This window comes from Rhinoderma darwinii, chromosome 12, assembly GCF_050947455.1.
Source record: "Rhinoderma darwinii isolate aRhiDar2 chromosome 12, aRhiDar2.hap1, whole genome shotgun sequence".
In the NCBI taxonomy this organism is placed as follows: domain Eukaryota; kingdom Metazoa; phylum Chordata; class Amphibia; order Anura; family Rhinodermatidae; genus Rhinoderma; species Rhinoderma darwinii.
Window position 1 is genome coordinate 74,522,724 of NC_134698.1, and position 23,998 is coordinate 74,546,721.

At 40.5% G+C, this 23,998-nt stretch overlaps 1 long non-coding RNA gene across 3 annotated transcripts in view; it reads left to right on the forward strand.

Moving 5' to 3' along the window:
- Positions 1-23,998, forward strand: part of LOC142664596 (uncharacterized) — a 55,111-nt gene that overhangs the window by 25,319 nt on the left and 5,794 nt on the right. For all 3 annotated transcript variants that reach the window (XR_012851331.1, XR_012851332.1, XR_012851330.1), the window contains exons 2-3: positions 489-629; positions 19,590-19,691. This is a non-coding gene — a long non-coding RNA (uncharacterized LOC142664596). The remainder of the gene's footprint in view (positions 1-488; positions 630-19,589; positions 19,692-23,998) is intronic.

Genomic DNA, 23,998 nt, shown 5'->3' on the forward strand with positions numbered 1-23,998 from the left:
ACAACAATTGCTAATCTAGCACCTATCAGGTCCTATAAATGCCGGATTAGAGGAATCCCACTGTTTGTTAAGTTTTTTTAGAAAGTGACTCATGAATAGTCTGAGTCGTCACTCACTTTCAGGTCATTCTGTCCCCTTATATGTTCTGCTGGTGGACCCCTTGACTTGGCTCAACGACAATGTAAGACTTTAATTACCAAGCTCCTGTTCCTGGCGGCTTTTAGTCAGTCCTGCGAGCGGCTGCGGGTTCAGTTGTATTATTCGTCATTATCACCGCCATTCATTCCTTCTTTTCTTTATGGGTTCCTCGGCTCGACCTTCTGTGTTCTGAGTCTGACCCTTTTTCAGAAGCCATTAATGTTACTGAAAGACGCTGATCCATTATAAGACACTTGTAGAGTTATATCTGAGGACTTTTAAAAGCTTTTTGTATTATTTTTTTTATAAAATCCTATGAATAACTTCAATTCATGTCTTCTTCTGTAAAGCCTCTAAAGAAGAGGGGGGAAAAAAGGAACTCCAACATTGAAGAGACCCGGTGACCTGGAGGATGAGAGGCAGTAATGCATTATAGGTCCTTCAGGAGTAAAGTACTAAACTAACTCACAGAGGATGTGTAGGTTGTGGAGGTGAGTCCCTGAAACCTCACGTAGACATCTTAAGAAACTTTCCGTATGTGTCAGTGTCGAAAAAGTGATAATGGTAAAAGCTCTCAGATCATTTGCTACATGTGGATCAAAGGGCAAAGAGTTTTTATGGATGACTCCATTTTTTTTTTACCTGGAACACATCTATCTATCTATCTATCTATCTATCTATCTATCTATCTATCTATCTATCTATCTATCTATCTATCTATCTATCTATCTATCTATCTATCTATCTATCTATCTATCTATCTATCTATCTATCTATCTATCTATCCCATATCTATCCCATATCTATCTATCTATCTATCTATCTATCTATCTATCTATCTATCTATCTATCTATCTATCTATCTATCTATCTATCTATCTATCTATCTATCTATCTATCTATCTATCTATCTCTCTCATATCTATCTATCTATCTATCTATCTATCTATCTATCTATCTATCTATCTATCTATCTATCTATCTATCTATCTATCTATCTATCTATCTATCTATCTCATATCTATCTATCTATCTATCTATCTATCTATCTATCTATCTATCTATCTATCTATCTATCTATCTATCTATCTATCATCAATCTCATATCTATCTATCTATCTATCTATCTATCTATCTATCTATCTATCTATCTATCTATCTATCTATCTGTCTGTCTGTCTGTCTGTCTGTCTGTCTGTCTGTCTGTCTGTCTGTCTGTCTGTCTGTCTGTCTGTCTATCTATCTATCTATCTATCTATCTATCTATCTATCTATCTATCTATCTATCTATCTATCTATCTATCTATCTATCTCATATCTATCTATCTATCTATCTATCTATCTATCTATCTATCTATCTATCTATCTATCTATCTATCTATCTATCTATCATCTATCTATCTATCTATCTATCTATCTATCTATCTATCTATCTATCTATCTATCTATCTATCTATCTATCTATCTATCTATCTATCTATCTATCTATCTATCTATCTATCTGATATCTATCTATCTATCTATCTATCTATCTATCTATCTATCTATCTATCTATCTATCTATCTATCTATCTATCTATCTATCTATCTATCTATCTATCTATCTATCTGTCTGTCTGTCTGTCTGTCTGTCTGTCTATCTATCTATCTCATATCTATCTATCTATCTATCTATCTATCTATCTATCTATCTATCTATCTGTCTGTCTGTCTGTCTGTCTGTCTGTCTGTCTATCTATCTATCTCATATCTATCTATCTATCTATCTATCTATCTATCTATCTATCTATCTATCTATCTATCTATCTATCTATCTATCTATCTATCTATCTATCTATCTATCTATCTGTCTGTCTGTCTGTCTGTCTGTCTATCTATCTATCTATCTCATATCTATCTATCTATCTATCTATCTATCTATCTATCTATCTATCTATCTATCTATCTATCTATCTATCTATCTATCTATCTATCTATCTATCTATCTATCTGTCCTTGAGAAAGGCTCAGGTTGTGTGAGCTAAAACGTCACACTTTTGGGGTCAATAAAGCACCCACTTTTTTCACCATAAGCCTTTGTGAGTGCTGCCTATTTACTGCTTTTTGTCTAGAGGGACAGTGGTCAGTTCCCTAAGGCTTGCACCCCATTTAATTTAAGCCTGTGCTGCTGGATTCTATTTTTTTGTATCTATCTATCTATCTATCTATCTATCTATCTATCTATCTATCTATCTATCTATCTATCTATCTATCTATCTATCTATCTATCTATCTATCTATCTATCTATCTATCTATCATCTATCTATCTATCTATCTATCTATCTATCTATCTATCTATCTATCTATCTATCTATCTATCTATCTATCTATCTATCTATCTATCATCTATCTATCTATCTATCTATCTATCTATCTATCTATCTATCTATCTATCTATCTATCTATCTATCTATCTATCTATCTATCTATCTATCTATCTATCTATCTATCTATCTATCATCTTTAGATTTCTTTGTTTGTTTTTTTTAAATAAAATTAGCAAATAACCCATTCAAATCCACGACAGATAAAAATCGACACACCAGTCCTCACTTTTCCACCTGTAATGGAGGGTTCCATTAGTAATTTTCTGCCTAATGACATTTATGCAAGAAATACGATTGACTTTCCTTTTTCTCTTATCTAAGAGTTTCTGTAGAAATTGCTGCTTAAACAAACAGCTCTATTTTGGATAAGTGAGCGGCTGCATTAATACATGCACAGAAAGCCTATTTGTTTTGGGGTAGAATTTATTGCAGCAGTAATAACTGTCAGGCGGAAAGTGTTCTTAATGTGGTACAGACAGACGCACCAGTGAGGGGATCCATCACTCTATCGACTACCTGACATGGCCACAGTCAACTCTTGTCATGAACTTAAGCACTCAAAGTGGAAACTGTGATCAATGGAGCAGGATCTGGTGGCCGGAGATTTCCAGATGTGTTATAAGTGGCTGCCCTGTCTGTCTGACCCCATGAAGAAAAAAAAATGGAAGCAATTATTATTTTTTTAATTTCATTCATGGTAATGTTGAGCCCTTTACGGATACAATATTACTTTTTTAATGAAATATATATATACACAGATTTAAGATTGAATATATATTTTATATATTAATATAAACTTTCCTAAAAAAACTCCAAAAGTTAAAAAAAAAACAAAAAAAAACTTACATACTAATAAAGATAAATTACTGTAAAGGGTAAAAGCAAAAACAAAATAAAAATATAAACAATACAATTCAATATAAATGTTTTAAAATGTTAAAATAAAAATGATACTAATCAAAATCAATTATTTTGGGCTTTTTGTTACTTTTTTTATTTTTTCAATAAAATGTGCAATTAATTTTCAATAAAATGTTTTTTTGTCATTTGAATTCAATCGGGCTTAAAGAAAAGATTTATAAAATGTGGGGTTTCCCATTGTAAGGAAGAACTTCAGAAAAGGTTTGAATGGCTCAAAAAATTGTGTCTGTTGATAGGAGAAGTCATTGGATCTCCATATTTTTTGGGGGGATCCGGCAGTGTTATTCACTATAGAGCGGAGGGCCTGGTGGCTTGTGTTGATGCATCCCACCATGGTGGAAGGGATGCTTGTCCCCAGTAAAGGGCCGGGGATAGCCATGTCATATATTTATTTTTTTGGTGGGGGTTATACTGTTGTAATGGCAGAGACACTGTTTCCCTTTTGGACTTTGAGGATCTTGGGATGGCTCAGGCTATTAACAACTATTGGTGCTCATCTACGGTTGTCTTTATTTAGCGTTAGACTTTTTGTTTTACTTTAGATGCCCTTATAATTAGTATTGGAAAATTGAGGAGATTAGGACACTATAGGGCCTGAAACTTATTGAGACTGGGACACTATGGCGCATGGATCTTGAGGAGCCTACAACACTATGGGGCTGGAAACTTGATGACGATTGGACACTATGGGCCTGGAACTTAATGAAGATGGGACAGTATGGCGCCAGAAATTTGATGAGGAGTGGTTACTATGGGGCCTGGAACTTGACGAGGCTGAAATGCTTTGGAACCTGAGACTTGAGGAGGCTGCGGGACTTTGGGCTTGGAAACTTGATGCACATGGCACACTTTGGTACCTTTTTACCTTGATGAGGCTAGAACATAATGACACTGGGATTTGAGAAGCTTGATAAAATGGGAAACACTATGCAGCCTGAAACCTTATGAGGCTGAGACTGTATGGGGCCTGCAACTTGATGAGGCTGGGACACTATGGGGTCTTAAACTTGCTGAGGCTGAGAGTCATTGAGATTTGGGACTTGAGAAGGCTGCGTCACTATGGACTAGGAAACTTGATGAGGATGGGACACCATGGTGCCTGGAACTTGATGAGGCTAGAGCACTGTGAGACCTGGGACATGAGGAGCTTGTGAAGCTTGATGAAGCAGGAAACTATGGAACCCGAAATTTGACGAGGATATGAAATATGGGACCTGGAACTTGATGAGGCTGACACTTTGAGACCTTGGACTTGAGGAGGCTGTAAAACTATGGGCTCAGAAACTTGGTGAGGATGGGACGCTATGGTACCTAAGGCTTGATGAGATTGGGACATTATGGGGCCTGCAATTTGAGGAGGATGGGACACTATGGGATCTGGGCCTCACTAACCTCTGATTCCAGATTCCAAATTTAGTGCCTTGGGGAGAGGTATTTAGGTGCCAGGCTTATCTCCTACCCTTGCCCCAAAATATGCAGCTTGGTAGGGTCTCTGTAAGGGTATGTGCACACAACCTCTTTTCAGACGTAAATTGAGGCATTTTACGCCTCGAATTACGCCTGAAAAGACGGCTCCAATACGTCGGCAAACATCTGCCCATTGCTTGCAATGGGTCTTACGATGTTCTGTGCAGACGAGCTGTCATTTTACGCGTCACTGTCAAAAGATGGCACGTAAAATTACGCCCGCGGCAAAGAAGTGCAGGACACTTCTTGGGAGGTAATTGGAGTCGTTTTTCATTGACTCCATTGAAAACCAACTCCAATTACGTCCGTAAAAGACGCCGCAAAAAACGCCTGCACTTGTAAAAACGTCTGAAATTCAGGAGCTGTTTTCTCCTGAAAACAGCTCCGTAATTTCAGGCGTATTTGGCGTTGTCGTGTGCACATACCCTAATACTACTTACCACCTGCAGAATTGTAGATGTTGATCAGGAAGTTCAATGTTAAGGAGGAGGGAAGGTGGTGGTAGTGGTGGGTTTTTTGGTGATATTGGTTTTACTAGGAGGACGCAAAAAGTTGCATGATTGCTTTGGTACGTTTTACCTGTGGCATCCTTTTAAAGAGCACTTTTAAATCAAATTTTTACTTTTTGGTGGGGCTGTCTATTGACCACTGGCAATTATATAGAAGCTGTAGAGTATTGATCTATTAAACAGCCTAGTGATGTTTTAATTGATAATTGAAGATGATTTTATTCTTCTGGTGTAAAGTTGTAGTAACGGATTTAAAAACAAAGGAGCAAATTCACGAAGTGATGGCAATCCATTCATGGTAATGTGTAATCAATATATTCTTCACAAGTGACCAGAACCTACCGAGCCGTGAAGGCTTAAAGTCAATCAATAATGATTGCTGCTGCCCAACCTGGTAACATGACGCCCCATGGGTCACATTTCATTAGACTAGACCTGACTGGGACTCTGACAGCTGCAGGTTAGCAAAGGGTCAAGTTTATGCCCTAAAGGACTGCTAACCCTCGATTCAAACAATTACTGCAGTTTTACAGGATGGGGCTGTCCACTGCTTGTCAAGGAACATGGTGAGTAGGCTGGAGATCCTTCATCCTTTTGCAAATATATGAGACGCAGAAATAGCATTTACTTTCCGAACCACAGATCACCAAAATTTGACAGTTGTTAATGTGTGAGACACATCTGGTATACAGTTAGGTCCAGAATTATTTGGACGGTGACACAATCTTCATGATTTGGGATCTGCTGCCGCCACATTGGATTTGAAATGAAACAACTGAGATGTAATTGAAGTGGAGACTTTCAGGTTTAATTCAAGGGGTTGAACAAAAATATCCTGTGAAATGTTTTGGAATTGCCACCATTTTTCTACACGGCCGCCTCATTTCAGGGGTTCAAAAGTAATTGGAGAAATTAACATTACCATAAATAAAATGTTTTTTTTTAAAATAATTTGTAGAGAATCCTTTACAGGCAATGACGGCCAGAAATCTGGAACCCACGGACATCACCACACGCCGGGTTTCCTCCTTTGTGAGGCTTTGCCCGGCCTTTACGGCCGCTGTCTTCACTTGTTGCTTGTTTGTGGCTCTTTCTGCCTTAAGTTTTGTCTTAAGAAAGTGAAATGCAGCTTGATCGGGTTGAGATCTGGTGACTCGGCCATTGCAGAATATTCCACTTCTTTGCCTTATAAACGCCTGGGTTGCTTTTGCAGTATGTTTTGGGTCATTGTCCATCTGTCCTGTGAAGAGACGTCCAATCATCCTTGCTGCATTTGGTTGAATCTGAGCAGAAAGTAAATCCCTGAACACTTCAGAATTCATCCGGCTGCTTCTGTCTTCAGTCACATCATCAATAAACACTGGTGACCCGGTGGATATGGACTTAACTGTATATGGGATATGGTCGTGCCTAGGATATAGGACACAATTGATCGGCTCTGGTAATATAGGGCAATTATGTGGCAGCTAAAGTTGTACCGAAGCTGTGCAATAGTAGCCGAGCCAAAGGGTTATTCTCATCTTATATAGTGATGGCATATCCCTAGGATCTCTAAAGTGTACCTGTACTTTTATAAAACTTTTGATATGTCATACTGGCATGTCAGAAGTTTTGATCGGTGGGGTTTCCGAGCACTGAGACCCCCTCTGATTACTAAAACGAAGCGTCAGAAGTGCTCAGGTGAGCGCTGAGCTGCTCCGTTTCTGATTGGCTCTGCATTGGAAAGCCGAGCAAGCGGTGTAAGGTGTAGACTCTCTATTCAGCCTGTAGTCCAATGAAAGCCGAGCATGGCCGATCAGAAACTAAGCGGCTCAACGCCCACCTGAGCACATCCGTTGCTTTATTTTAGCGATCAGTGTGGATCTCAGTGCTCGGACCCCCACCGATCAAAACTTCTGACAAGTCAAAAATGTTATGAAAGTACAGGTACACTTCAAGTTTTCCATGCACAGTGGTGCTCCCAACTTTCCGGCTATGCAGGAAACTGCAGCCGGACCCTTTCACTTGAATGGGGACGTGTGATGGTTTTTAGCACGGCGGATGGCTGAGGCGCTGCTGTGCAGGGAGCAACAGTGAAGGGGACAACGCTAAATCAGTGCTGCGGCCCATTTATTCTTAGAATCGTTGGAGGCCCCACAGGACGGAGCCTCACCAATCATAAAGGGATAGCCCATCATTTTTTAAGATGGGCATACACCTTTCAGAATGCATTGTATGAGATCAGTAAAAATTATTTGTTTTTTCTCCATAAAAAGTACCGCTATTGCCCATAGGCTGTGCCTGATATTCACTTGAGCTGCAATACCAGACACACGCTATAGGCAAGAGTGGCACTGTTTCTGGATAAAAGAATAGACAATTTTTTTCCCAAACTTATACAACCCTGACAGATGGGTGGGGTCCTTCAGAAGCAGTTGCCTCTCGTAGTAAGAGGAAGACCGTGCCCTATGACTACGTATGGACAGGCATTGTTTTGATGAGTGCCCCTTTTGGATAAAAAGTTAAGGCTCATGTACATAGCCGTACCACAGATCTGTAATATGGCGCCTATAAAATTGTATCGACCCACATTGTACCTCCACGGCTCTACAATTTACATATACAGTATATTCTCCCCGGTCTGTTACAAGGTTTGTTGGATATGTAAAATTTTTAACAAAATCTGTTAAATTCATCTTTCCCAATACCCCTCCACCTTTTCCCCTCTCCTACATACCCTCAATACCTCCACACAGCTTCTTACAAGCCTTTAAGTGTCATCTTTATTCCTGGCTAGCTTAAATTGATAGCAGAATGTTTGATCAGAGGCAACTAAAGGAGGTTACAGAGCGACTGAAGCTAATTTCTGAAAATGCAAACGCTGGTTCAGGTCACGAGAAAATTAAGTTTGATGCCAAGAGGTCCTGGAGCTCGTCTTCCCCTTTGACCCTGACTCTTGGCACTACACGCTAGCTTCCTTTTGAAGTGGTCTATTCTGAATAGCAAAGATTCATTTAGCCGACTGTCTTTTATGTCTGGATGTGAAGAAACGGAATATTGTGCTAAAAAAAACAAAACGAAAAAATCCACCATTATATCCATAATGAACAATATTTATACAAGAGCATCTGCCCCCTCTCGAGAAATCACCGGCAGATCAGTACTATCGATTCGAGCCATGGCCTTGATGAATAATAATACTAACCTTTGCCATAGCTTGGTCATCTCGCCGGCCAACTAATGATGTTGCATACGGCAGTCCTGTTAAGACCGCGGTTCTATTCTTGATATGATATATTTATATTTCTGTATAGTAATTCTTCCAATTACCATTTAATTCAATACAGAGAAGTAAAAATACTTGTCCTCTTTTTTTTTTACCTCCCTGGTCTTCAATTCTAACCAACCAACCAACCAACCAACCAACCAACCAACCAACCAACCAACCAACCAACCAACCACTGTCATGTTCCTGTGCAACATTTTGTAAATTTTAGGGCTTATTCAGACGAACGGGATATACGTCCGTGCAACACGCGTGATTTTCACACGTGTCGTACGGCCCTATGTTAGTCTACGGGGCCGTGCAGACAGTTGCGTGATTTTTACGCAGCGTGAGTCCTTTGCGAAAAACTCATGACATGTCCGTTCTTTGGGCGTATTTCGCGCATCACGCACCCATTGAAGTCAATGGGTGCGTGAAAATCACGCGCACCACACGGATGCACTTCCGTGGGTCGAGCGTGATTCGCGCAACAGCTGTCAAACTATGAATGTAAACAGAAAAGCACCACGTGCTTTTCTGTTTACAAACATCCAAACGGAGTGTCATAATGATGGCGGCTGCGTGAAAATCACGCAGCCGCGCATCATACGGGGCTGTCACACGGAGCTGTTAAGTTTCTTTTGTGCGCGCAAAACACAGCGTTTTTTGCGCGCGCAAAACACACACGCTCGTGTGAATCCGGCCTTAGATGAATTATTATTTTTATTTTTTACTGTTCATATTGAAGCAATAACTTTTTTTTTTTTTTTTTGAACCTTATATAATGTAAAAATCAGGTTTGGTTTGGGTATTTTTTTTGCACACGAACTTTATGTATCAAGAGAAAAAGGGGCTTGCTGTTCGTAGGATCCAGGGTCTATGTTTTCATGCAAATTATAAAGGTTAATTCTGATTGGTTAAAAATTGGTGTTGGGGCTAGCTTTTCCCTAAGAAAGTTTTGATCTAAAGGGTAAATTTCTTAATCTAATTTTTTAAAAGAGGTTAAAATAAAAAGTGGTGAAATTGCCCTTACCAACTAATCAGACCACTGTTTTTAGCCTGTACTATGTTCTATAGATCAGTTATGACTTGTGACCTTGATAAACATCTATTCTTCTATTCTGCATTACTTCTCTATTCCTTCCTTCCTATTTTCTAGTTTCATACATCAGTTATGAATTCTGCCCTCCATATGAGAAATCCCTCGTTCCCTCACCCCCTTTCTACTTTCATTCCTACATTTTTCTCTCTTCCCCTGTCTTCCTTCCTTCCATTCATTGTTCCTTCCTTCCTTCCTTCCTACCTTCCTTCCTTCCTTCCTTCCTTCCTACCTTCCTTCCTTCCTTCCTTCCTATTTTACCAGTTTTATCCATCAGTTATAAATTCTGCCCTTTGGATGAGCAATCATTCCTCTCTTCCTACATTTTACATCTCTTCCCCTGTCTTTCTTCCTTCCCACCTTCCTCCCTTCCTTACTCCATCCCTTCTTCCCTTCCTTCTTCCTTTTTTCTTTTCTTCTTACCTCCCTCTCTTCCTTCCCAGCTTCCTTCCTCCTTCCCTCTCTCCCTCCATTTTGCCGTCCTTCTTTCCTTCAATGCCTCCCTTCCTTCCTTCATTCCTTCCTTCCTTCCTCCTTCCTCCCTTCCTTCCTCCCTTCCTTCCTCCATTCCCTCTGCCCTTTCTTCTTTCCTTCTTTCTTCCTTTATTTATTTTCTTAGTTCCTCCCTCTTTCCCTTCCTGCCTTCCTTTCTCCGTCCTTCCCTCTGTTTTTGCCTTCCTTCTATCCTTCAATGCCTTCCTTCCTTTATTCTTTCCTCCCTCTCTGCTTCCTTCCCATTCTTTCTTCCTCCCTCCCTTCATCCCTCTTTCCCTCTCTTCCTTCCATCCTTCATTTCTTCCTTCCTTCCTCTTTCTTTCTTTCTTTCTTTCTTTCTTTCTTTCTTTCTTTCTTTCTTTCTTTCTTTCCTTCCGTCTTTTTTCCCTTCCTCATTTATTCTCTCCCTTCTGTCCTTCATCGCTCTTTTCCAACAGTTAATCATACTTTGCTCCTTACTGTATATAGCACCAACACATTGTAATCACTAAAATAAGTCCCTGTCCCCCGGTAGGACTTATATTTCTTTGCTCTTTCATAGAGACATACATACACAGGCCAATTTTACAGGAAGCCAATTAACGAGTATGTTTTTGAAATGTGTCAGAATGCTGCATTATTCTTGCATGTTGAAACACAGGAATTTGTTACATTGTCCTCCATAGAGAACGAAATGCATTAGTGCTGCATAAAATGAATTAGTTATGCCCTGTGCCAGTATGGCACCAATGTGCACTACTAGCACAAATATGAGCTGAGCCCAAAAAGTCAGTCTGCTTTGCCTTTTCATGACTAACAAAACATTTTGACACGGCATCCAAACATTTTCAGACTAACTTTACCACCTGTTGCCTTAAAATTTTCCATATTGATTCAAAACCGCCCCATCTCCGAGACCGATGAAACGTAACATTTTTCCTAAAGATCTATAACTCAAACAAAGGGTTTTCTGCTTTTGACAATTTACACAAGTGGACACTGAATTAGAAGAATGATATATTTTTCTTTCTGTAATGTTTGTGAGATCAATATGTTGATATTGATTTTAAACACGGCGCTTGTGCCGCCTTTGGGGAGAGCGAGTTACGAGCACACCATGATGTATTTAACTACAGTTTCTGATGTATGTGAAATAGCTGCTTATGCCACGTTATCCACGAGTAATTATGGGTTTATAGGTTAATTACCTATATATGCATAATTAGGTCTTTGTCTACGGGTATTTAGAAAGGCGTGAGAATGAACTGTCTATTCTCAGCTCACCAGGATCAGAAATCACACTTCACAAGGGGAAAATCATGAAAATGTATGCTTCCTGTTTTGACTGTTATGAAGTTTTTTGTCAATCATACTTTACACTTGCAAAAGTCATTTTACAATTTCAGGAATAAAAATTTTGATAAGATGTTAATCGGTAAATTAGAATTATGACTTGGAGACAGATTAACATAATGTTGGGACTTCTCTATCTAGCTTTTTGTAAGCACAACAGTGACCAATATATCAAGCTTGGGACTGTAGGGAGTTTGGTCCCATATATGCTAAAATATAGGGTGGTAGTTAGGTTGGGGTTTGGTTGGGGATTGGGTTGGGCTTCCCATGGCCATCCTAGAAGAAATGCTTTCATATGCTGGTGACTTCGGCCTTCCTCCAAGGGTGTACCATATGGCTGCTATGAGCTCTTCGAGAGAAGGGGCTTTGCCGTTCCCTTTGCTACTGGGTGATGGGAACCTATGTGGGATTCCTCTCTCCAGAGTAACGGCATTTTAAGCAAGCAAGCAAGCAAGGGTGTGAGAAGTTGGCCTAAGCCCCGTTGCACACGACCGAGGGCCACTCTGGCCTTTTTTAATGGCATCTGAGTGGCATCCGATAGTTTTCAAGAACCCATTCACTTTAGTGGGTGAATCGGGCCCATGAAAATGTACTCGACTCTCCAATCTGTGGAGAAATAGAACATGTCCTATCTTTCCATGGATCACGGATGGGACTCGGGCGGCACACACGGTTGTGTGGATTAGGGCTAAGGGTCATGAAAAGGGCATGACACCAAACACCAAGTGCTTTTGTCCTTTGTGCCAAAACCTGGCTCTATACTGGGGGGCCCATTTTGATCTTTACTTAAGGGCCCCTTCTCTTCTATGTACGTCATTGCCTTATTTTACATTACTGACCAACCAAAGCATTATGAACTCCAGTTCTGGACACCCTTCTTCTTCAGAAGACCACCAGCCATCTTCCTCTGTGGACCACCGAAGTCCATCACTCCAAATGATGAATTTCCGCAGGATCCTCAAATATTTAACAACTTTTTGAAATTTTGAGTTCATATTTCAAGTTATGTTTTTTAGCACGTTGAAACATTTTTGCGGAATGGATCTGATCCTTTTTTTTTTTTCTTGAATATGAGATTATTGTTTACTTCTCTTCCACATGGTGAGATCAATGAGGTCCCTGAGGTTGCTCAGATGTCTCACCACCCATTAATGCCACCTAGACGTGTTTACCCTAAAGATGCCCATATATATTTGATTTCTACTAGAACATTGTTAATGTGATCCAACAATGACCTTCATGTAGTAGCTCTCAGGAAGAAGATGCCATACCTCAATACCATGACTGTCCTCAGCATCCCACATCTTCTATACCATAAAGCTCTTCTTAAATCTTTTCTCATGGGTTTCAGATTTAGTGATTAATGGGGTAACATGGACATAATAGATTCAGCCATGTGTTGGTTCTGCAATGCCGTTAGCCACATGGACCTACCATAGTTGGGCACCTTTAACATTTTAGAACATAGTCCTCTCCTAGAGAAATCAGGAGGAGCTGCCCCCTCGTATACAATATTACATTTACTAGATACACTTTAATATATGTTCACTAATTTTTTTTCCCCCGGTTTTCTGAAGATACAAGTGCATCTAATCACATTGCCGAAGCTTTGGAAAGCCGAATACATTCAACATACATTACATCATAATTCATTTCCAATATGTTGTAGATGTTGAAGCAGAACGATCCTTAGCCAGCGATCTCTGTGATGTTGATTGGCAGAACATGTGAAACCGTGACTTAAGCGTACAATTTGCTGGCCTAGTTAAAACTGACTGTACATGGACTTTCATCAGTCACAGCAATAAGAAGCAGCAATATCCATATTGACAAGTATTCACAGTGAACCTGTCTGACTTCCATTTGTAATCCACATCCCAGAGACTGATAGCATTCTTAAGAGATAAAGATTATTTAATTTGACATCAGAATTGAGTCGTCGGATCTCAGTAAGGAAAAAATATATATATTTCCAAAATATTATAATGCATGGAATGTGTTCCCCTATCCGGCACAATACCTTGTAAAATAGACATCCAATGACCAATAAAACATGTCACTACCAACTTTTCTATTAGTATTATAGAATCTAAATACAATTGCCCATGGGTATCGAATGAATGGTATTTAAAAGAGGAAGAGAGATGTAAAAGTTCCTCTAAATATTTTTTCATATATTCTTACCTACAGGGGGCAGTATTACTGTAATTATTTTATTAAATGATTCTACGCAAAGAGTGGAATGGTTTAGAAAAGGGACAGTCACTTTCAGAGCACCCCCCTAATTGCACTGCAATTGGAAGCTGCTATGAAGTGCATTATTTAACAGGGGGCAGCATTGAACACTGGTGGAAGTTCCTCCAATCAACTCTCACACAATGAGGTATACAAACTATAATGGTAGCAGATACCTTAGATTCCATTCCGATCTTTGTGAAGGTCCTTGCAAAAATGCCTGGCTTCTTAGTAGCCATGGGTATGGCCAATGGAAAACCCTGTCACTTCATTGTAGGGTCAAGTTACGCTGCAAAAATTGAGATGCCCTTTAGGCTAGGACAAGTTTGCGAGAGTCACAAAAAATATAGCAGGTTTGAATTTCTTGTGACTGTAATGTCACGGTCGGGGCAACTCATGTGGCAGAGGGGCCTTTGGACCCTTTTTAGGCACCTGGGTCCAGGTGCCACTGCTACCCCTACACCCCTTGTTGCTATGCCCCTGGATCCAGGTGTTACAAGGCTTTGCCTAATATTTACAAACCATAGCATCCCAGTTTAGGTCAGAAAGACCATATTTTTGAAAGAAAAATATGAAAAATGGGCATCGAGTTGGCATAATTAGTAATAATCTGAGTTGGGGCTTACATTCTGTCTTTAGGGTACGTAGGCAAAGATGTTACACGTTATTATAACTCAACAAACGACTGCCATTCCATGTGATAAAAAAAATATATATACAGAAACACATTTCTCAACTCAGTAGTGTCTGAGGATAATGAGGAACTATGGGAAGGGAGACACGCCATGTGGGCGGACCTGGCACCTTTTCGGAAACCGAAACATGTTATTATGATGGGATGAGGCCTTAACTCATCATCTTTTCTACACCGCTTGCAAATAGTATCGAAATGCGGGCGCCTTATCCATACAGCCGTGTTTGACCCCCTAGATGCCCATACATGATGGTTTGGTAATCATCTTATATCTAACTATGGACGAAACGGAGCTTAAAAGACGGCCCATAAAAGTACCTTCAAAACAGTTCACTCTTTAGTTGCTTTTATGATGTTTTAATGATGTTTATTTACTAAAGTCTTTGAAAAACTTTGCTTTTTTATGGTAAATTCCAATTTGAGGGTCTTGCGCCAGCATTATATGCGCGCTGTAGAACGCAAGGTCGTCTCTATTAAAGGCTTAGTATTAAGCAAACGTTTTCTATCTGATGTTTTCTGGATATCGCAGATGAAAATCACCCCCCCCCCCAGTTCAGCACAAGTCGGAAATCTGAATATGTTAAAGTTCATTTGCAAACTTTCCTGAATTGCGTGCGGTTCTGGTCGAGCATCACATTCGGTGTCTTTGATGGGGGGATTATACAGCTCACTGCCGGCAGAAGCTCTGATTGATGCCGTGTGGCTGCTCACTTACAGATACGAAGCAGAAGTTTGTCAGTATTTAAATCGGTTTCGTGAAATGGTTTTGACTTTAATATTTTCTACGGACATTTAGTCAGACATGCCACTCTTTGCCAGTCAGACGCTGATCCCTTCGTGGTCTGTCCGCATGTTATGAGCTGGTAGTGAGTGTATTCAGACAAACTAATGCTTCCTTCATGTGCATCAAGGATAAAAGCTTTTTGGCTTCCTTCACTTGAAGTCCTGAATTTTAATGATACCTGCTGTCCAAATGACACTCGTTCGTTGCCCCTCCATGCACATTTTATAGATGCATACAGTTTTAATACACATTATATGGGGGGGGGGGGCGGACGTATTATAAGGAAGGCACAAGAGGCACATGCCCCCCTGGAGCCTCCAACGCTTTGGTTCCTAGGGACCTCCACCACCCACCCTCCATTCCCAAGCTAGTTCTATCTATCTATCTATCTATCTATCTATCTATCTATCTATCTATCTATCTATCTATCTATCTATCTATCTATCTATCCATCTATCCATCATCTATCTATCTATCTATCTATCTATCTATCTATCTATCTATCTATCTATCTATCTATCTATCTATCTATCTATCTATCTATCTATCTATCATCTATCTATCTATCTATCTATCTATCTATCTATCTATCTATCTATCTATCTATCTATCTATCTATCTATCTATCTATCTATCTATCTATCATCTATCTGTCTGTCTGTCTGTCTGTCTGTCTGTCTGTCTGTCTGTCTGTCTGTCTGTCTGTCTGTCTATCTATCTATCTATCTATCTATCTATCTATCTATCTATCTATCTATCTATCTATCTATCTATCTATCTATCTATCTATCTATCCAAACAACACAACATTTAACATTAAGGCACCTGTGGAGGATCCCAAAATACAAAGAGGACCAACCTTGAATGGGTCCCCTTTCTCCAGGGCCCCATAGCAGCCACATGGGCTGCATCTACGCTACATAAGCTCTTTTTAAGGGACATAAGATTATCCAGAGCTACTTTGCCCTTGGTAATTTTGCTGATAAAGCAGTAAGGGGCAAGGTTCCTGTTACAGCAAGCTGCCTCCCAGCAGTTCAAGCCCAGCCCTTTTCCCCAAACGTATTACTTCACATTCTCTAAGCCTGAAGGGGCCAAAAAAAATGTCCTCTAGGACAGAGATTGAATATTCTGTTTAATCCCTTCGAATTGTTATATGGGACGGGGCAGTGAGAACCCTTGGTTGTCCCACCCTTTTTGGCTATACTGGAAAAAAAGTGACCTTCACAAGGGAGAGAGTCAGAGGTGTACACAGAGGATGGAGGCCCAATAGCAAAGATAATAATTGGGCCCCTTCGAGGTGCTGCTTGACACCTGCACATACCTAACAATCTGGGACAGGAGTTCGGGGTTCCCTTATCTCATTTTCTGGACTTTATTTTTTAATTTTACTTGCTAACATTGTGGCACCTGTGGAGGATCCCAAAACACATTAAAAAGAGGAGTAGACCAACCTTGAATGGGCCCTAGTTCTTCAGGGGTCTCATAGCAGCCGCATGGGCACATAAGCTCATTTTAATGGACATAAGATCTTCCTGAGTTTTTTTTAAGGTACATAAGTTCATCCTGGCACTTTTGCTGATAAAGCAGGAGGGGGTAAGGTTACTGTTACAGCAAGCTGCCTCCCAGCAGTGTACGCCCCAACCCCTTTCCCCAAACCTAATAATTTAGATTCTTTAGCATTGAAGGGGCCAAAATAGATGTCTTCTAGGACAGAGAATGAATATTCATCCCTTAGAATTGTTATATGGGACATGTTATCGTAATTTTTTTTAGCTGGCATACAATATAACTAAAGCTTATAGAGGAATAAAATGGCGCATAAAACTGATACAAGAAAGCAGATAGCAAAACGCAATAGATTTAACCTAGATAAAAACAAAATTGACCTTGTAAATTACAAAAAGTTGCTGTTTGTGAAGCGGTTTGTGTGAGAGAACATCGTTCAGGTCTTTCTGTACTGTTGGTGAGGTCTTCTTCCCGTTAATTATAGTGTTCTTGAACAAGCTTTCAATTAATTTTGGGAAAAGAAGAGAGGTAACATACTATTTTTAAATCTACAGTCACCTATTATTCAGGAGACATAATCAGCTGTTAAACAAAGCCCAAAACGCGTTTGCTTGAATTATATCTGTAAGTGTGCAAGTGCGTAAATAGACTGTAAGAGGGGAATATACGGCTTAATCGCAGACTCGGGATAATGAAACGTTCTCGGGGAATTCAAAGAATGTGACGGCTTTATTTGCAGAACCCATGCCAGCAAACATAACATTGGGAAAATAGTGTTTTGCCTTGTAAAATCGTCCTCAAAGTAGCTCCCCCACAATTCCATGTTCTAATCGTGCCTGTTATTATGGTGTCTCATGGAAATGGGGGGGGGGGGGTGATTTCTCCTCTTCTACGTATGTCTTATTGCTATAAGATTGGAAGTCCTTTCTTTCAATGGTTTTGTGTACTGTAAAGGACGACCTTACCGCATCTTTAAATCCCAACTCCAACTAAATTATATGTTTTAATGGAGTAGTTTGGTTTAGAAAAACAATTTTCTAATACTCTTTTAGGAGATTCAGGATCCTTATTTATAAGCCAGAGTGGTGGGCAGCTGCAAATAATGTCTCCTGCTCTGGAGGACCTGTCCTATAACACACAGACAACCTAATGATTTGAATAGACACTATGCAATGCTTAATTTCTCCTGTGGAGGCACTGTAGGTTTCTATCTATATCTATCTATCTATCTATCTATCTATCTATCTATCTATCTATCTATCTATCTATCTATCTATCTATCTATCTATCTATCTATCTATCTATCTATCTATCTATCTATCTATCTTCTATCCATCATTATACAAGGACAGTTTTATAGTTATGATTTATTTAATTGTTAATTCAACTGCAGTGACCATACAAAGATAAAGTAACGTTGCTGTGTGGTTAGTTGAAGTTGTATGTTGTGTTTAGGCATTTGGTTATGTGAAGCAGGATTGTCTATTTAGGCTGGGTTCACACTACCTATTTTCAGGCCTAAACGAGGCGTATTATGCCTCGTTTTACGCCTGAAAATAGGGCTACAATACGTCGGCAAACATCTGCCCATTCATTTGAATGGGTTTGCCGACGTACTGTGCAGACGACCTGTCATCTACGCGTCGTCGTTTGACAGCTGTCAAACGACGACGCGTAAATGGACTGCCTCGGCAAAGAAGTGCAGGACACTTCTTTGCCACGTAATTTGAGCTGTTCTTCATTGAACTCAATGAAGCACAGCTCAAGATTTACGAGCGTCTCAGACGGCTCGCAAAATGCGAGGAGGAGCATTGAGGGTATGTTCACACGCTAGCTGTCATTTACCGCTGAAATGACAGCCTGTTTTCAGGAGAAAACTGCTGCGTCATTTCAGCCGTAAAAGCAGCTCCTCGTAATATACGAGGCGTCTGTGACGCTCATATATCTTGAGCTGCTCTTCATTGAGTTCAATGAAGAGCAGCTCAAATTACGTTGCAAAGAAGTGTCCTGCACTTCTTTGCCGAGGCAGACAATTTACGCGTCGTCGTTTGACAGCTGTCAAACGACGACGCGTAAATTACAGGTCGTCTGCACAGTACGTTGGCAAACCCATTCAAATGAATGGGCAGATGTTTGCCGACGTATTGTAGCCCTATTTTCAGGCGTAAAACGAGGCATAATATGCCTCGTTTACGCCTGAAAATAGGTCGTGTGAACCCAGCCTTACGTGTGAAACGAGGCAGCTGTTAACAGTCTGTCTTTTCACACGTAAATGCCTCTCATCGTGTGAACATACCCTAACTCATCATGGAATCCCACAGTTATTATTTGGGTCAGACTGGCCCACCAGTGTACCAAGGGGTCCTAATCTGGGCAAGGACTCAGATACAATAATGGGCCACTAATACAATGGTCCAGCAGAAGACAACCCCATTAGAAGACAATCACTGGCCACTAGGGTCTATTTCTTATGGGTTAATTCACAAATGACCTATTAGATCTTATCGATGATATGCCCTATGTCCTTTGTGATGTACATATTCTGTATAGAATAATTTTCTCTGGTGGGGCCAAGGAACCCCCAGTTTGACAGTGGTTGTTATGCTCATTAATCGGATACTACAGGGCCAAATTTTGTGGTTCTTACAGATGTGTTAGGCTGATACTCTTCACGCCACACGTTCTTTCATGATGTTAGCCTCTCTAAACCCCCAGCAATCTGGCATCATCATTTCCTCATATATCATGAATCCAGGAGAGCATTGCTGTGAAATACATCTGGTTTTCTTTTTCTTCAGTTAAAGGTGTCTGATCCTCAAGTGGCTCTTCAATATATACAACGAAATACATCATCTTTATTGGATTTTATCATGAGGTTGCATCAACCACGAACACTAATTGTATCCTTTGATCCTCAATGTCTTCTTCTCAATCTGTTGGTTAATCTTCAAGGGCACCAACAGGCACGGCTGTCCATCTCTGATCTGTCTGTGAAGATTATCTCCATTCCATCACAGGTGATGATGAGGAACGTCTTCTTCATCCCTCAGGTTCAGATCATCATTAGGAAGGACATATGGAAAGGGGCAAAACCATACTAAAAGCGGGCTAGACTTGTGTGCAACACCCAAAACCTGTTAATAAACTTTATGCCTAAATTACTGTAAAGACTAACGGTATAAAAGATTACCACTGATGTCGTCAATTATAATGAGATGCTCTTATATCTCCACTGTAGTAGAAGTTGCGGATGGTGTATGGTGGGCATATAGCCACCGCTCAATAGAATCTCTAACAATCACCTGAGAGAAGAGGACAACTCAATGGCTTATATTTACTGATAATTAAAAAAATTAAATAAAAATAAATTTTTGTAATTTTTTTGAATCCTCTCCGTCATATAGGACTTGAATGACTCACTGCTTAGTCCTTATTAATGGAAACGAGGAAAAAAATTAAAATTCAGGTGCAGACATAGGACAACTTGCTTATGGTTTTGTGTTGCCCATCTACAATATAATGGGCTACTACAGTCAGCTGCAATGGCCGGCTGCCACGGAAGGAGGGCAAAGTCGCATTGTGTTTTCTGAAACATTTATCTCCTTAACCCCTTCACGACTGCCATACGGCTATATACGTTCTAACTGCTGATGCCCCGTGCAGTTAGCACATGTAAAGACGTCGGCAGCCTGGAACGGGTTTAATGAGTGCAGTGCTACTTCAGTGTGGGCAGCGCTGCTTCTCATGTCTGCCGGGGCTTTTACACCCCCCACTGTAGATAGTGCCACCCACAACCCCCTGTAGGCAGCGCAAAACCCTCTGTAGATAGCGCCACCTAAGCTCCCTCCAGCGTCGGAATCCCCGGCCAGCGCTCTGGCCGAGGATTCCCCACTGTAGATAGTGCCACCCCCTGCTGTAGATAGCATCGTACCCCCACTATAGATAGCGCCACCTGAACTGACACTAGGAGCGGAATCCCAGGTGTCAGAACGCACTGGCCGGGGATTCAGCTTCTAGACAGAGCCCCTGACGTCACTGTCCTTTTGGACAGTGACGACAGTGGCTCTCTCTAGGAGCGTAATCCCCGGCCAACACGCTGGCCGGGGATTCCGCTACTGGAGAAGCCCCTGGTGTCCCTATCCATATATGGACAATGACATAAGCAGGTCTATGTCTCTGTCATATATGGACAGAGACATCAGGGGCTTCCTGTAGGAGCGGAATCTTTGACCAGAGGGATTCCGCTCCTACAGGGAGCTACAGTGGTGCTATTTACAGGAAGGGGGAGCCATTTATGGGGGGGTGGCGCTTTCTGCAGCTGGGATATTGCTAAATACAGGGGGGATGTTGCTATCTACAGGGGGGGAACAGTTGATTCGTTGTTAACTGACATTTTTTTCACGGTCGTGTGTATATAGCCATATAGCCCTCTTATCCGCTCACAGTGAACCAGGGTGACGGAGAGAAGAGGACTAATTGTTAGGCCTTATTCACACGAACGTGTTTAACGTCCGTGATACGTGCGTGAAAATCACGCGCGTCGCACGGACCTATGTTAGTCAATGGGGCCGTTCAGACAGTCCGTGATTTTCACGCAGCGTATGTCCGCTGTGTAAAACTCACGACATGTCCTATACTTGGCGACATGTCCTAAACCGCATGTCATAAGGATGGCATATGCGTGAAAATCACGCAGCCACGCAGCAAACACTGATGACACACGGAACTGCAATGCGCAAAAAACGCAGCGTTTTTTGCGTGCGCAAAATGCACAAGTTCGTGTGAATAAGGCCTTACAGAGCTTTCAAAAAAGTGTTTTTTCTTTAATTTTTAGTGATTTGTCTGCTCATAATAAAAATAAAATACATGGAATTAATTAAACTAATCTAGAAAATGAAAGCCTCATAAGTCTTGTAAAAAAACAAAGTAAAAACAGTTGTGATCTTCAACGTGGTTCCAAAAATATTATCGTTTAAAGAAGTGCATATCAAAATAGAAAATTTGACCTGGACACAGGGGCATCAATGACTCTTGGTCATGAAAGGGTTAAAGAGGACCTGTCATCTCTCCTGACATGTTGATTTTAGTAAATACTTGTATTCTTCATGAAATAACGTATTTTCTTAGATCTCTGCATTGTGCCACTACTCGGTTATTCCTCCTAGAAATTTATGAGCACAGTGAAAACCAAGTGTTACTATTCCCCATGTCAAAGGGGCGTGTCCCTACACAGTCTCATTGTCAGCCCTGATTGGACATTGTCAGTCTGTGTAGGACACACCCCCAGCTAGTAACACCCAGTTGTGAATTTATTCATATGTTTCTAGGAGGAATAACAGAGGAACTTCACTACGTAAAATTCTAAAAAGGTACGCTCCAGATTTGTTATTTAATTGGGAATACAATTATTTACTAAAACAGATATGTCAGGAGTGGTGACAGGTCCTCTTTAAAAGTGTTTTCATATTTATAAAATCAATTTTCTAATCCTGTATTAAGGAATTCAAATCAATAGGGTCCCCCATTCAATACCCTATACCTACCAGCCACAGCAGAGAATAGCTACAAAACACATCTGTTGCTCTGGAGGACCCAACATGTCTACATTACAAGGACAACTAATTATTTTCAATGAGAATTGTGTAATACTTCAATTCACCTGTGGTGGTGCTGCAGGGAAATTAAACACTTGCTTCCAGGATTCCCCCATAACTGATCACTGAGGGCAGCAGCAGCAGCAGCAGCAGCAGCAGCAGAACACCCTGTGATAAGTTTATCATCCTGGGGACCCTTTTAACAAAAAGGGATAGTCCAAAACCAAGGGGTTGTCCAAAGGGATAACCCTTTAAGGGAAAACTATGGCTGCCGCTCCTCAATGCTGGAGATAGGATAAATACGTTTGAGTTTTCGAGGGGAGCACTTCCATGTCTCTCTGCCGAAGTTTCTCTTGAAATATTTTAGAGTAATACTCTGTAAAATAAATCTCCTGGGTGGAAAAAGGCTTATTTTTAAGGACATTACCCAGAAGGGAAGTGCATATTCATAGAAGTGAGTATTCTGCGTCCCCCCTGACTGTGGCATCGTTACATCAACACAGGCTTAGCTGATAAATGGTAATGTCCTTTTCTAGTTCGTTTTAGAGAGCTGTGCCGGGGTCTCTGCTCAGGATCAGGTTCTGACCTGTCACATTTTACATTCCACACTGACCTTTTGTATATTAAGGCTGGATATTTACACCAGGCGTCTGCATTTGCTTGGTCTGTTTTCCTTTTAGTAAAATAAAGTTGAGTAACCCTGTGTAGAGTGTGGAAACATGGGTGACAATATCCCCCTGACCCCTCCGGGCAAAATATTCCCGTCCTCTACTCATAATCACGGGTCCAATCAGTATTTTTGGTAGTAGTTGCTACGAGCTGCAATATTTGAGGTTGAATATTTAGTCGCATTTAGTGATCGATCGTGGATCCCTATTGCATTGAGAGGCTTAAAGGGACATTATCATTTAATTTCTACAAAGAGTCATTGTATAGCGCTCTACTTGCTGATAAAAACGAGACGTCTATTCTTTCTTTTGGATGGTTTATTCCAAAGTTATTGTGTTTTAAAGATCATTGCCTTGTTAGAATTAGATTTCACTGCAGGTGGAAATAGAGTGAGGCCCCATACTGGTTAAGAATGGTACTGCAAGTGACAAAAACATTTAATAATTGCTATATTATTTAAAGGTCTCCAGTGTATCGTATTAAAAGGATTTTTTTTTCAACATAGGATATGCTTGTTTTATTATTATTTAAATCTATGAGTTAGAAGTAAACACAAGTGAGATTTGTTATCCATAGGATGCCTCGTGTCCATGCTGATAAGCGATAACCTGCTCATATAAGTGACCACCCATATATTTCATGGAGTGGTATATTGTCAGGTTTGGAAATATGACAGAAAAAAGGCAACACACAATAACCTGAAAAGGAGAAATAGGTTACTGCTCCATACAATTTCTTCCAATACCGTGGAGAGGAATGGGGGATGTATCTGAGGGTCCCAGGGATCAGAACCCACCAGTCTTAACATTTACTACCTATTCCATGGATAAGTATGTTAATTTTGGAATACCCGTTTGGATACACTCAACTTTAGATGGGGGCGCTGTTGCATTGACGTTTATGAAAATGTTTTCCTGCCTGCTGTGGTGAAAAGTGGTACTGCA